Genomic DNA, 13,633 nt, shown 5'->3' on the forward strand with positions numbered 1-13,633 from the left:
CTTTTCCAAGATTTGGCGCATGGTGAATATCTGGTCGGATGTTGATTTTCCAGGTCTGAAGCCGCACTGATAAGGTCCAATCAGTTTGTTGACGGTGGGCTTTAATCTTTCACACAATACGCTCGATAGAACCTTATATGCGATGTTGAGGAGGCTAATCCCACGGTAGTTGGCGCAGATTGTGGGGTCTCCTTTTTTATGGATTGGGCATAGCACACTTAAATTCCAATCGTTGGGCATGCTCTCATCCGACCATATTTTACAAAGAAGCTGATGCATGCTCCCTATTAGTTCTTCGCCGCCGTGTTTGAATAGCTCGGCCGGTAGTCCGTCGGCCCCTGCCGCTTTGTTGTTCTTGAGGCGGGCAATGCTATTCGAACTTCTTCATGGTCGGGTAATGGAACGTCTGCTCCATCGTCATCGATTGTGGAATCGGGTTCTCCTTCTCCTGGTGTTGTGCGTTCACTGCCATTCAGCAGGCTGGAGAAGTGTTCCCTCCATAATTTAACTATGCTCTGGGCATCAGTGACTAGATCACCTTTGGGGGTTCTACAAGAGTACGCTCCCGTCTTGAAACCTTCCGTAAGTCGCCGCATTTTTTCGTAGAATTTTCGAGCATTACCCCTGTCGGCCAGCTTATCAAGCTCTTCGTACTCACGCATTTCAGCCTCTTTCTTCTTCTGTCTTACAAATGCGTCTCGCTTCCTTTTCAACTCTCGGTATCTATCCCATCCCGCACGTGTGTGGTCGATCGTAACGTTGCGAGGTAGGCAGCCTGTTTTCTCTCCGCTGCGACACGGCACTCCTCGTCGTACCAGCTGTTCTTTTGCACTTTCCGAAAACCAATGGTTTCGGTTGCAGCTGTACGTAAGGAATTTGAAATGCCGTCCCACAGTTCCCTTATACCGAGTTGTTGACGAGTGCTCTCAGAGAGCAGGAATGCAAGCCGAGTAGAAAATCGTTCGGCTGTCTGTTGTGATTGCAGCTTCTCGACGTCGAACCTTCCTTGTGTTTGGTGGCGCGCGTTTTTTGCTGCACAGAGGCGGGTGCGAATCTTAGCTGTAACAAGATAGTGGTCCGAGTCGATGTTAGGACCTCGGAGCGCACGCACATCTAAAACACTGGAGACGTGTCTTCCGTCTATCACAACATGATCGATCTGGTTGGTAGTTTTTCGATCCGGAGACAGCCAGGTAGCTTGATGAATCTTCTTATGCTGGAATCTAGTACTACAGATAACCATATTTCGGGCCCCGGCGAAGTCAATCAGCCTCAACCCATTTGGGGATGTTTCGTCGTGGAGGCTGAATTTACCGACCGTAGTGCCAAATATACCTTCTTTGCCCACCCTGGCGTTAAAGTCGCCAAGCACGATTTTGACATCGTGGCGGGGGCAGCTCTCATAAGCGCGCTCCAAGCGCTCATAGAAGGCATCTTTGGTCACATCGTCCTTCTCGTCCGTCGTGGCGTGGGCGCAAGTCAGCGATATGTTGAAGAACCTCGCTTTGATGCGGATTGTGGCTAGACGTTCATTCACCGGAGTGAATGATAGTACTCGGCGACGGAGTCTCTCTCCCACCACGAATCCAACACCAAACTTGCGCTCCTTTATATGGCCATTGTAGTAAATGTCACAAGGACCTACTCGTCTCTGTCCTTGTCCCGTCCATCGCATTTCTTGGACGGCGGTGATGCCAGCCTTTATTTTTGCGAGGACATCAACCAGCTGGGCAGCGGCACCTTCCCAATTAAGGGTCCGGACATTCCAGGTGCATGCCCTCAAATCGTAGTCCTTATTCCGTTTGCCACGGTCGTCATCAAAAGGGGGGTCTCTCATCCGAGGCTGTGTTTTCTTTTTCATTGGTATTGTTTTTTACGTGGCGGGTCCCAAGCCCAGCGCACAACCCTATGTAGGGAATGTTGCGCCTTCTCACATTAGCACACAAAAGTCTCTGACGTTAATTTAGCTCAATCCTAATTTACTAATATACTCGCCAGAATTGAGACTTGGTCACTGAAGTCTGATGCTTCACTTTCCTTAGACAAAACACATTTCCTTCATGTATGTAGGAAGCAAAATTGCAACGGTATTTCACAAACCCACAACCAAACTAACATCGAATGTAAAACACAGCTGAAAATACTAGAATTAATTTTTGACTCTAATTATAATTTTAATGCTCACTGTAAATATGTCAGAAACTCGTTAATGTCACGATTAAATATTGTTAAATATCTCTCGTCTAAGCATTCATTTATTCATCCGAACACACTAGTCAATGTTGTCAGAGCTTTGCTAACTTCAAAAATAGATTATGGGCTCCCCATCTATGGCAATTGCTCCAAAAGCAGTATCAACCTTTTAAATGCACCTTACCATTGCGCAATACGGCGAAGTCTCCGGGCCTTTCCAACCTAGCCAGTAAAAACGATAATGGCTGAATCTGGTTTACCAACTATTCAAAATAAAATTATAGATTCTTCGCTTCAAATTCTTGCGAAAACGGCTGAGAACACCAACCCATTACTAAATACAACTATCACCCATGCCACGAAAAAAGTAAAATTCCAAGAATACCATCGGCTATTTCGAGATGCTTAAGTTTCGCTGCAGAAAATAATGTTTTACATAACGCAACACGCAAATTCACCACTCGACATCCTCCCTGTCTGATCAATGATAAAATACTACAGAATAAGCTTATGTTTTTGTCCAAGCAAAACACACCAAACGAAGTCTTTCAACAAACCTTTGCTGAACTGGAATCTAATTACACAAATAATGGCTGGAAGTTATTGTTTACGGATGGCTCCAAGTCCATCGATTCCACTGCGTTAGCAGTTGTCACTGCCACAGGAGAAATTATTTGCAATTGGCTTCTTCCCTCAACGAGCTCTGTATTTACCGCTGAAGGATCTGCTATCCTTCATGCAGTTAATTACGCAAAAAAGACTAAAGGAAAGTTCCTCATCTGTACAGACAGCAAATCGTGTATGTCTGCAATAACGTCTCCTTCCAATCGCAATCCCATAATAGAAGTTATCAGGGACGCGGTCATTGGTGCCCCTCAGAAAATCCAAGTAATGTGGATCCCTGGCCATGCTGGTGTAACAGGCAACCACTTTGCAGACCTCGCTGCGAAAAATGTAGCCAAGACTCCTGCCTTAACATACTACGTCTCATCCAAGCAAGACATTCTTAACCTTATTAAGCACAAAAGGCATCAAAAAACGCAAGCGAATGGAAAACATTTAAACATCACTACGCGGTCATAAACCCAGCCAGAAATCGTATATACTCGATTAAGGATTGGACACACTATCATAACACACGCCCACTTACTATCGGGTAAAAGCCCATCCATTTGCCCCCTTTGCGATGACACCGCTTCTATCAAACACTTACTCACACTCTGTCCGATGCTTCACCCAACAGCCCACAACTCTGGCAACATTGATCTCATATAACTACTAAGTCCTACCTTCTGAAAAAAACGTGATGATTGTATATAGATTCTTAAAAACCAACGATTTGTTAAAATATATTTAAGCAACTTACATCTTTACTAATGCTTAGCAAATAGAATTTTTCACCTAGTTATAATTACAAGACGGCTGAAGGCCTCGTAGCCAGTGCTGCGTTTATGTATTTATATAATAAAACTCTTTTTGTTATATGAATTATTATAAATAAATAAATAAATAAATAAATATCCTGTCTGTCCTCCTCGTCCATTACCCCGAACAACCACTTATACATTGTCCCTCCTAAATTAATTAAACCTCTCTTCTTTCTTCCCACTTCCTTGGGAGTAATCGATCTATTTTTTGATTTAATTACGTTAATTTCGTTAAAAAGAAGTGCCTTATTGGTTAGGTCTGCTTGTCTTATGTTTTCTTCCATTTCCTCCACCAAACTTGCTAGCTCTTTCGGATGTATAATATGTAGTCTTGTATTTACTTCGTCAACGATCTCTACTACAACTATTGGTGACACTTGTAGGAATGCTGTAGCCAATTTCATGGCAGTCATCAGAAACATTGTTATCCACATCATCTGAAAATGTGTTGACTCGTGAATTAACACTTTCCAATACATCGCCATTATGTATGTACTATTGTGCTAAACCAATCATCTTCATTTTCCATACCTACTTTATCTAATTTAAGTGATCTTTTTATGTTTGCTAAATGAATGTTTTGCAAGGGGGTGATTCGGAAATATCGTTCGTCTTTGTGTCGTACTCTTTTATAATTTTTTATCGGTCCCGTCGATCTCAGTTCTTCGTAGTCCTCTCTGTACCTATTTCTATTGTGTATTATGAGTTGTGTCTTCTGGTCTATTGTGTTTTTTAAAATGGTTGGATCTATACTATTTCTTGCATTATTGGGTGTACATCTGTATCCTAATTTCTGTTGAGAGGGTTGGATCCTCAATTCCTCTTAGTTTTTCTAACAAGGTTGAGTGCAGCCTCTCAATGTCTGCATTACCTGTATGGGAGTTTGGTTTTGTTAAGTGTACTTCGACTCCTTCTGTATTTAAGAACTGAATCAACTGTTCGGCCCTGAATTCGTTGTCCATGATCATCGTCTTTGGTTTCCCAAATTTCGTGAAATGCTCAATTATGATGGCCTTCATTGCTCTTCAATTTCTGTCAGTTATATTGTATGCTGCTACAAATTTTGTCAGTTTATCAATTACTGTGACTGCTTTTTAAAATGAAAAATGTCCACATGTATTGTTTCATTTTTATCTGAAGGTGTCTCTGATAGTTTAAACTTTGGCTTTATCGGTTTCCTGTCATATTCAATTTGCTTGCATTTTTCGCAATTATCTATAATTAGCTGTACATGTTCCCTTAATTTTGGATAGTATATTTTATCCTTAAGTGTATTGTAATAGCATTGCCAGACGGCAACGTTAAACCAGATTAATTGCATTTTTCGGGATTAATTCAGGAGTTACCACAGCTAACTCCGTTGCTGAATCCAAAAATAACTCTCAAAATTTTAGGGAGTTTGTGAGGTTTTCGTTGGCAACATTGTTAAAAATGGCCAATTTTCATCTATTGTGAATTAAATACAAGCAACCCTGACAGCTGTTTATCAAATTCTCAATATAATATCAATAAAACTTCTAAGTTATGATGCAGTTTTAAAAATAATGTGTTGATATGTTTTTGTAATTAAAAATGGTTTGGTAAAAATTGGTCGGCTAACAACCGTAATGTTTATCTTCTACCAATTTTCATTGTTTATGAGAGTTTCAAACTCGCATAGCTGCCGTCTGTCACCTACAAATTTGGATCCGAATAAGTGCGCAGTTAATCCGGATTAACGCTGCCGTCTGTCAAGGCTATAAGTCTCGTTTATTCCGCTATGCATTGACTCATTACTATGGTAAAGTGAAATTTGTTTATGAAGGTCTTCTTCTTGTATAATTTCTGTTGCTCTATTTGTACATTTTATGAATTGCAGCTTGCTATTGCAAGAAAACATGATTATAAGTAATAGATGAGTTTTGTGATAACCGGCCTCCTCCACTTCGGAAAAAATACCCACTTTGCCCCTGTCAATATGTCTTCGGAAAATATTTTGCAATATGTTCTCCGTGTCAATAGGGTTGATCTCGATTACTTTCCTTCCATGTATTATTTGAACTTCAGTTTGGGGACTATATGTTATTATAATTTGTATAATGTATTGTATCTGACATTTCTAATTTGAATTCTTTATCATTGCTTTCGTCGATTTATGGAAAGTTTTCAATCCGGCTTAAAAAATCTGCGACTACATTATTTTTTCCCTTCTGATATTCCATTTCATAATAGAACTCTTGCAGTTTCAACAGTCACCTTTGATGACGTTGTGAAAACTCCCTACCTTTATATTTATTATTTAAAAACACTATGGGGCTATGATCAGTTATAATTTTAAATTTTGTGCCATATATGTACGGCCTGAAGTACATAGGTTATTGAATACATAATGGCTAGAAATTCTATATCTGTTGCATATTTATGTTCATGGTTATTTAAAGTTCTGCTAATGTAGCACACTGACTGACCTTGTTGAGAAAGCACTGCGCCTATTGCGTAATCACTTACATCCGTTGTAATAGAAAATTCCTTATCATATTCAGGAAATTTTAAAATTGGATGTGATGATATTAGTGACTTCAAATTTTCAAAACTATCTATGTACTGCGGATCTCTTGAATTTATTTTGTAGCCTTTTTTTAAATATATAATCATTGGATATGCAATTTTTGAGTAGTCCCTAATGAACTTTCTATAATAAGCAGTGGCTCCCAAGAAACTTTTTAATTGCTTTTCCGTTCTAGGTATTTTCAAATTTTGTATTGCTTCTATCTTGTCCTGATTTGGCTTAATCCCTTCTTTTGTTAAGGTATGCCCCAAAAATTTTGTTTCTCTCTTTAGAAAACTACATTTATCGACTTGAATTTTTATATTATGCTCCCTTAACTTTGAAAAAATTATCTCTAAGGAGTTTAAATGTTCCTCTAATGACGTCGAAAAGATTAAAACGTCGTCCAAATACACGACACATATCTTATTTATGTATTCTCTTAATATGTTATTCATTAATCGCTGAAAGGTAGCCGGAGCATTATTTAGTCCGAAGGGCATTCTTATATATTCGTATAATCCCACCGCAGATACAAAAGCTGTCTTTTCAATATAAGTTTCATCCATTAAAATTTGATGGTACTCTTTGGCTAGATCAAGAGTGCTAAAGTACTGCGCCTTGCCCAACTTGACTAAGATTCCATCAATGTTTGGCAAAGGATATTTATCATCGACAGTTATTTGACTTAGTCTACGGTAATCCATTACTAACCGAAATTTTTTTTTGTTTCCCATGCTATCACATTTTTTTGGTACTATGATAATAGGTGAACTATATTTACTCCTACTTTTCCGAATTACACCTTGTTTTTCTAGCTCCCTAATTTGCCTTATGGGTTCTTCATCATGTTTCGGGTGTAATCTATATATTTATACCCTGAACAGGGTATATTAAGTTTGTCACGAAGTTTGTAACACCCAGAAGGAATCGTCGGAGACCCTTTAAAGTATATACATATATAAATGATCAGTATGTCGAGCTGAGTCGAACTAGTCCCTCAGTTTTTAAGACATCGTTTTGAAATTTTGCAACCTCATTTTCTCTTCAAGAAGCTGCTCATTTGTCGGAAGGGCCGATATCGGACCACTATAACATATAGCTGCCATACAAACTGAACGATCGGAATCAAATGCTTGTATATTTAAAAAAAGGCTTTCACATTTGACAAGATATATTCACGAAATTTGGTTTATATTATTTTCTAAAGCAACAATATAATCTCCGAAAAAATTGTTTAGATCGGTTAACGATAGCATATAGCTGCCATACAAACTGAACGATCGGAATCAAGTTCTTGTATGGACAACTTTCACATTTGACAAGATATATTCACGAAATTTGGTATATATTATTTTCTAAAGCAACAATGTAATCTCCAAAGAAATTGATCAGATCGGTTAACTATAGCATATAGCTTCCATACAAACTGAACACATAGTTACTAACAGAAATGCACCTGTGAAGGGTATTTAGCTTCGATGCAATCGAAGTTAACGTTTTTTCTTGTTTTGAATTGATTTGTTGGTTTGTGGTGGTTCTTCTTTCGTGGACCCCCCGTTTTTGTGTTTGTCAGGGCATCTCCTTCTTTATACATTAATTTTTCATACTTCTTTAGCATTTTTTCAACCTCCTTTCGTTCATTTAATATTAAACTATCCAATAGAATGTTTTACATTTTACTTTCTTCCAATGCATATACTTGCTCTTGGATAGATTTTGAATAAAACGGAATTTTAACACCCTTTTAAAGCTCAATTTCTTCGTTTTCAATATCGATTATATTGAAATTATTAAATATAAAATCATTTCCTAGGAGAAGATCGTACGGGTTTTCAAAGTCTATTTTCAACCATCTCATCCTACCATTGTGAGGGTATTTGAATTCTAGCGGACATGGTTAGACGCTCTTATTTCACCATTCAGGTTACTAATTATTGTTTTATTTTTTTCTAAAACCGGTAACTTATAATGTTCGAAGCTTGATTTTTTCATAATACTAATAATAGAGCCTGGGTCTACCAATGCACACCATTTTTTATTAAACAAAGTAAGTGAAATTAATATTTTATTTTGATTTTCCGAGGCTAATTGGTAAAAAATTTCTCGTTGTTATTCGTTTCCTCTGTCCTGCTCACAGCATCAACATCAATGGGCGTTGTTCCAATTGAACGTCTTGTTTGTCGAGTGCCGTTCTGTATATTTTATCCTGCTGAATTACCATGGCCGTTATTACTCGGTATAAGGGAACTGTGGGACGGCATTTCGAATTCCTTACGTACAGCTGCAACCGAAACCATTGGTTTTCGGAAAGTGCGAAAGAACAGGTAGTACGACGAGGAGTGCCGTGTCGCAGCGGAGAGAAAACAGGCTGCCTACCTCGCAACGTTACAATCGACCACTACACGTGCGGGATGGGATAGATACCGAGAGTTGAAGAGGGAAGCGAGACGCATTTGCAGACAGAAGAAGAAAGAGGCCGAAATGCGTGAGTACGAAGAGCTTGATAAGCTGGCCGACAGGGGTAATGCTCGAAAATTCTACGAAAAAATGCGGCGGCTTAGATCGGAAGGTTTCAAGACCGGAGCATACTCTTGTAGAACCCCCAAAGGTGATCTAGTCACTGATGCCCAGAGCATAGTTAAATTATGGAGGGAACACTTATCCAGCCTGCTGAATGGCAGTGAACGCACAACACCAGGAGAAGGAGAATGAGAGATGGAGCAGACGTTCCATTACCCGACCATGAAGAAGTTCGAATAACAATTGCCCGCCTCAAGAACAACAAAGCGGCAGGGGCCGACGGACTACCGGCCGAGCTATTCAAACACGGCGGCGAAGAACTGATAGGGAGCATGCATCAGCTTCTTTGTAAAATATGGTCGGACGAAAGCATGCCCAACGATTGGAATTTAAGTGTGCTATGCCCAATCCATAAAAAAGGAGACCCCACAATCTGCGCCGACTACCGTGGGATTAGCCTCCTCAACATCGCATATAAGGTTCTATCGAGCGTATTGTGTGAAAGATTAAAGCCCACCGTCAACAAACTGATTGGACCTTATCAGTGTGGCTTCAGACCTGGAAAATCAACATCCGACCAGATATTCACCATGCGCCAAATCTTGGAAAAGACCCGTGAAAGGAGAATCGACACACACCACCTCTTCGTCGATTTCAAAGCTGCTTTCGACAGCACGAAAAGAGCTGCCCGCAAAACTAATACGGCTGTGTAAGCTGACGTTGAGCAACACCAAAAGCTCCGTCAGAAGCGGGAAGGACCTCTCCGAGCCGTTCGATACTAAACGAGGTTTCAGACAAGGCGATTCCCTATCTTGCGACTTTTTCAACCTGCTTCTGGAGAAAATAGTTCGAGCCGCAGAACTAAATAGAGAAGGTACCATCTTCTATAAGAGTGTACAGCTGCTGGCGTATGCCGATGATATTGATATCATCGGCCCCAACACCCGCGCCGTTACTTCTGCTTTCTCCAGACTGGACAAGGAAGCAAAACAAATGGGTCTAGCAGTGAACGAGGGCAAAACGAAATATCTCCTGTCATCAAACAAACAGTCGTCGCGCTCGCGACTTGGCTCTCACGTCTCTGTTGACAGTCATAACTTTGAAGTTGTAGATAATTTCGTCTATCTTGGAACCAGCGTAAGCACCACCAACAATGTCAGCCTAGAAATCCAACGCAGGATTGCTCTTGCCAACAGGCGCTACTTCGGACTGAGTAGGCAATTGAAAAGTAAAGTCCTCTCTCGACGAACAAAAGCCAAACTCTATAAGTCGCTCATAATTCCCGTCCTGCAACTGATGAGTCGACGTTACGAGTTTTCGAGAGAAAAGATCTGCGAAAGATTTACGGTACTTTGCGCGTTGGCCACGGCGAATATCGCGTTCGATGGAACGATGAGCTGTACGAGATATACGACGACATTGACATAGTTCAGTGAATTAAAAGACAGCGGCTACGCTGGCTAGGTTATGTTGTCCGAATGGAAGAAAACACTCCAGCTATGAAAGTATTCGACGCAGTACCCGCCGAGTAAGCAGAGGAAGAGGAAGACATCCACTCCGTTGGAAGGACCAAGTGGAGAAGGACCTGGCTTCGCTTGGAATATCCAATTGGCGCCACGTAGCGAAAAGAAGAAACGACTGGCGCGTTGTTGTTAACTCGGCTATAATCGCGTAAGCGGTGTCTACGCCAATTAAGAAGAAGAAATTATTACTATTATTACGATATTGATTTATATATTGGCCTGAATTTTTTGTCCAATAATTAGTTTGTCTCTGTGGATTATTTTGGTGACAATTATTTTGCCCTGAAAAGTTAGTATTTCTTTGGGAGTATCGCCCCGAATTATTTTGTGTATAATAACGATCATTGTTTTGATCGCGAATATTTTGTCTCCTACAATTGTTTATTCTTTGATTATTTTGATTTTGGTTACTATTAAAATTTCTTGCCTTCTGAGCAAATTGGTTTGGATTTCTGTTTCTTGCTGAAAATATAGGATTTAAATTTCCATCGTCCGGCCCTATGAAATTGTGGATCGTATTTGTCATGTCTGCCCATGTCGTTATATTCCGTATCATATAGTAGAAAGTCCCTGCTGCAAGTTACTTTACCCTTTGTATAAGCATTCCTGAAAATAGTTCTTTCATCATGCAGCCTGTTTCACTCAAAGCACAATATTCGGTAATATTATCTATTATTTTTACCAAGTTCACCGATACTTCCCACCCTAAGGTTAGCGATGTCGTTGGTCAAAGTCATCTGATCCTTTGTTGGCCTAAAGTGCTGTTTCAATCTTATTTTGCATCTATCCCAATTATTTGGAGGATTCAACGTTAAACAATTTTTTGCCGATCTACCCTAAATGCTACCTGTTGTTGTTTGCATTACCTTCAAATGGCTGTAAGTATTTTAGATCTTTCTCTATTTTCTGCCTAATACTAGTTTCCTGCTGTGCAGCATTTTGTTGAAGTAATTGTGTTATTGCTGATAAACAACGTTCAACGTTTAACATTTGATTTTGAGCCATCATTTTATTGTATCTTTTTCTTTTTATGCGACATTATATTTTATTTAATATATATATATCTAGCTTTTTAAGTTGTACATACATATATTTTACATACATTATATTTTATTTAATATATATCTAGCTTTTTAAGTTGTACATACATATATTACAATATTGAATTTTAATCATTAAGTACAAATAGTTTTTTCTTGTAATTATTATTTAAAATATAAATTTCCTCCTTGGGTACATATATTATCATTTCTTTTTCAAATCTTGTTTCAATAGATATTTGTCACAACACCACCTTTCAGCACTATTTTCTCATGTTTTTCTTAAACAAAAATTTTGTGCACTTACTGTTGCTGCTTGCTCCAGTTATGGTTGTTATGCTGTTACTAAATTGCTACGTCTAGGCCACCACATATAAAACAAAACAAATATAATAATAAAAAATATTAAATATAATAAGCAAAACTCATAAAAAACAAAAATTCGAAAACATCGATATAAGCGAGAATAAATACGAACATACATATTTACATATGCACTTACCTAAATCATACTTATAAAATACACAAATGCAACAAACATACCCTGCCAACCACGGCTACCCACTTTTGTCAAATATTTGAATACAACTACACATTTTTTCTCTATGCACCAACACCAACGCACATTTTCGGGTTATTTCTTGTTTACCTAAATGCGATGAAAAAAAGTTTCTTAAATTTCTTCATTTATTTGGATGAGTGCGAAGGAGAAAACATAATTGTCAATAGTGCCAAAAGAAAATCCCAAAAAGGGTAATAAAAAACGATTGAAAGACGCATGTCATTCGTGCTTGTACCATCGTAAAGGAGGCTCGTACAACAAGAAGGTAGGTAAGTACATTTTATGTGATGTTTTTTTTAATAATTTAGAAATAATTACTTCATTTGTTTTTATAGCATTGGAAATCAGAATGAATTGAAATACAGTAGAATCCCGATTATCCGAACATCGATTATCCGAATATCCGATTATCCGGACACATTCATCTCGGCTCTAATTGTCAATTTAAAAATGTTTTGACGGCGCAATGGTACATGTTACGACAAGTTTATTTTTGCGTCCGATCGTGTTACGTGTACTTCCGCTCTCATTTGTTTACGGGATAGTGTTTGTTATGGTTTCAAGCGCTGAACACATAGAGAGAGACAGACTGCAAACTACATCTGTCAAATATTAAAATACACACGTTCTTATGGGCAGTGCTATTTTTACAGCTGCACGACTACACGACTGCAGGCCGACAGTTGTCGTTCTCGCTTACTTCAATATCCTCCTATTTTTGCCAACGACATTACGACGACAGTAGAGTGGTGATGCCACTAACATGTAAAATGTAAAATTATTCACAGCTCTAACAAACTTGAAGTTATTTTACAAACAAGTAAGGAAGGGCTAAGTTCGGGTGTCACCGAACATTTTATACTCTCGCATGATAAAGTGAAAATCGAGATTTCATTATACGTCATTTACATATTTTTCAAATACCGTATTTTTTTTAAGTTTTATTCCGCTATCATCATTGGTTCCTAACGGGGCATCTCGACAGGATAAAATCTATGTCTTGCGAACTGTCAAATCTATTGCTATTGCCATTGCCAAATCTGTATGTGGGCATTTGTTATCATAAGATAATCATTTGCGCAAAGGCGTAGGATAGGTAGGTTCGAGCTGATGTAGCGCATGCTTTGAGCTCTTGAAAAATGTATTTTATCATTTGCGAAGGCAGCATTTGGGTAGGTAGCTGATGTAGCGCATGTTTTGAGCCCTTGAACTGTTTAAATCTTTTATGTGGAAAATAAAAAAAAGGATAAAGATCCTTTTGTTTACAAATGTATTTCTAGGAAAAATGATATAATAACAAAGGATAAAGATCCTTTTTTTACAAATGTATATTTCTGGGAAATATAAGATCAATAAGAAAAAGATCCGTTTTTACAAACGTATTTCTGGGAAAAATAAGAATACATATTTTTGGACTACTATGTCATAATTGTGGCATACATTTTATGTACCAATTAAAATAATAAATTTAATATGAGCAATGATATTTTGATTTTCGCTAGTATAAGTTTATTAAATTTAAGATTTCGCTTATTCCCAAACCAATTTGCATAATTTTTCTGTAAATTAACAATATTAAACTAAATAATAATTTTTTGAAAAAATATTATTTTGAACATGTACTTTATTTTTATAATATAACACAACAGTCTTAATACTCGCTCTTCTAATTTTCATATTACCGAAATGAAAATGCCGTAGGCATATGTGCAAATGGGATATGTTGCATCTTCGAAATTTTCATAGAAATGAAAACTGCGCTGTCAAACTGCTGAAGTGACAGCTTATAGCTTACGATATATGGCATACGAATTAGTTTGCGATATATTGTAAGATAT

The sequence above is a fragment of the Bactrocera tryoni genome, chromosome 4 (assembly GCF_016617805.1).
Source record: "Bactrocera tryoni isolate S06 chromosome 4, CSIRO_BtryS06_freeze2, whole genome shotgun sequence".
NCBI lineage: Eukaryota > Metazoa > Arthropoda > Insecta > Diptera > Tephritidae > Bactrocera > Bactrocera tryoni.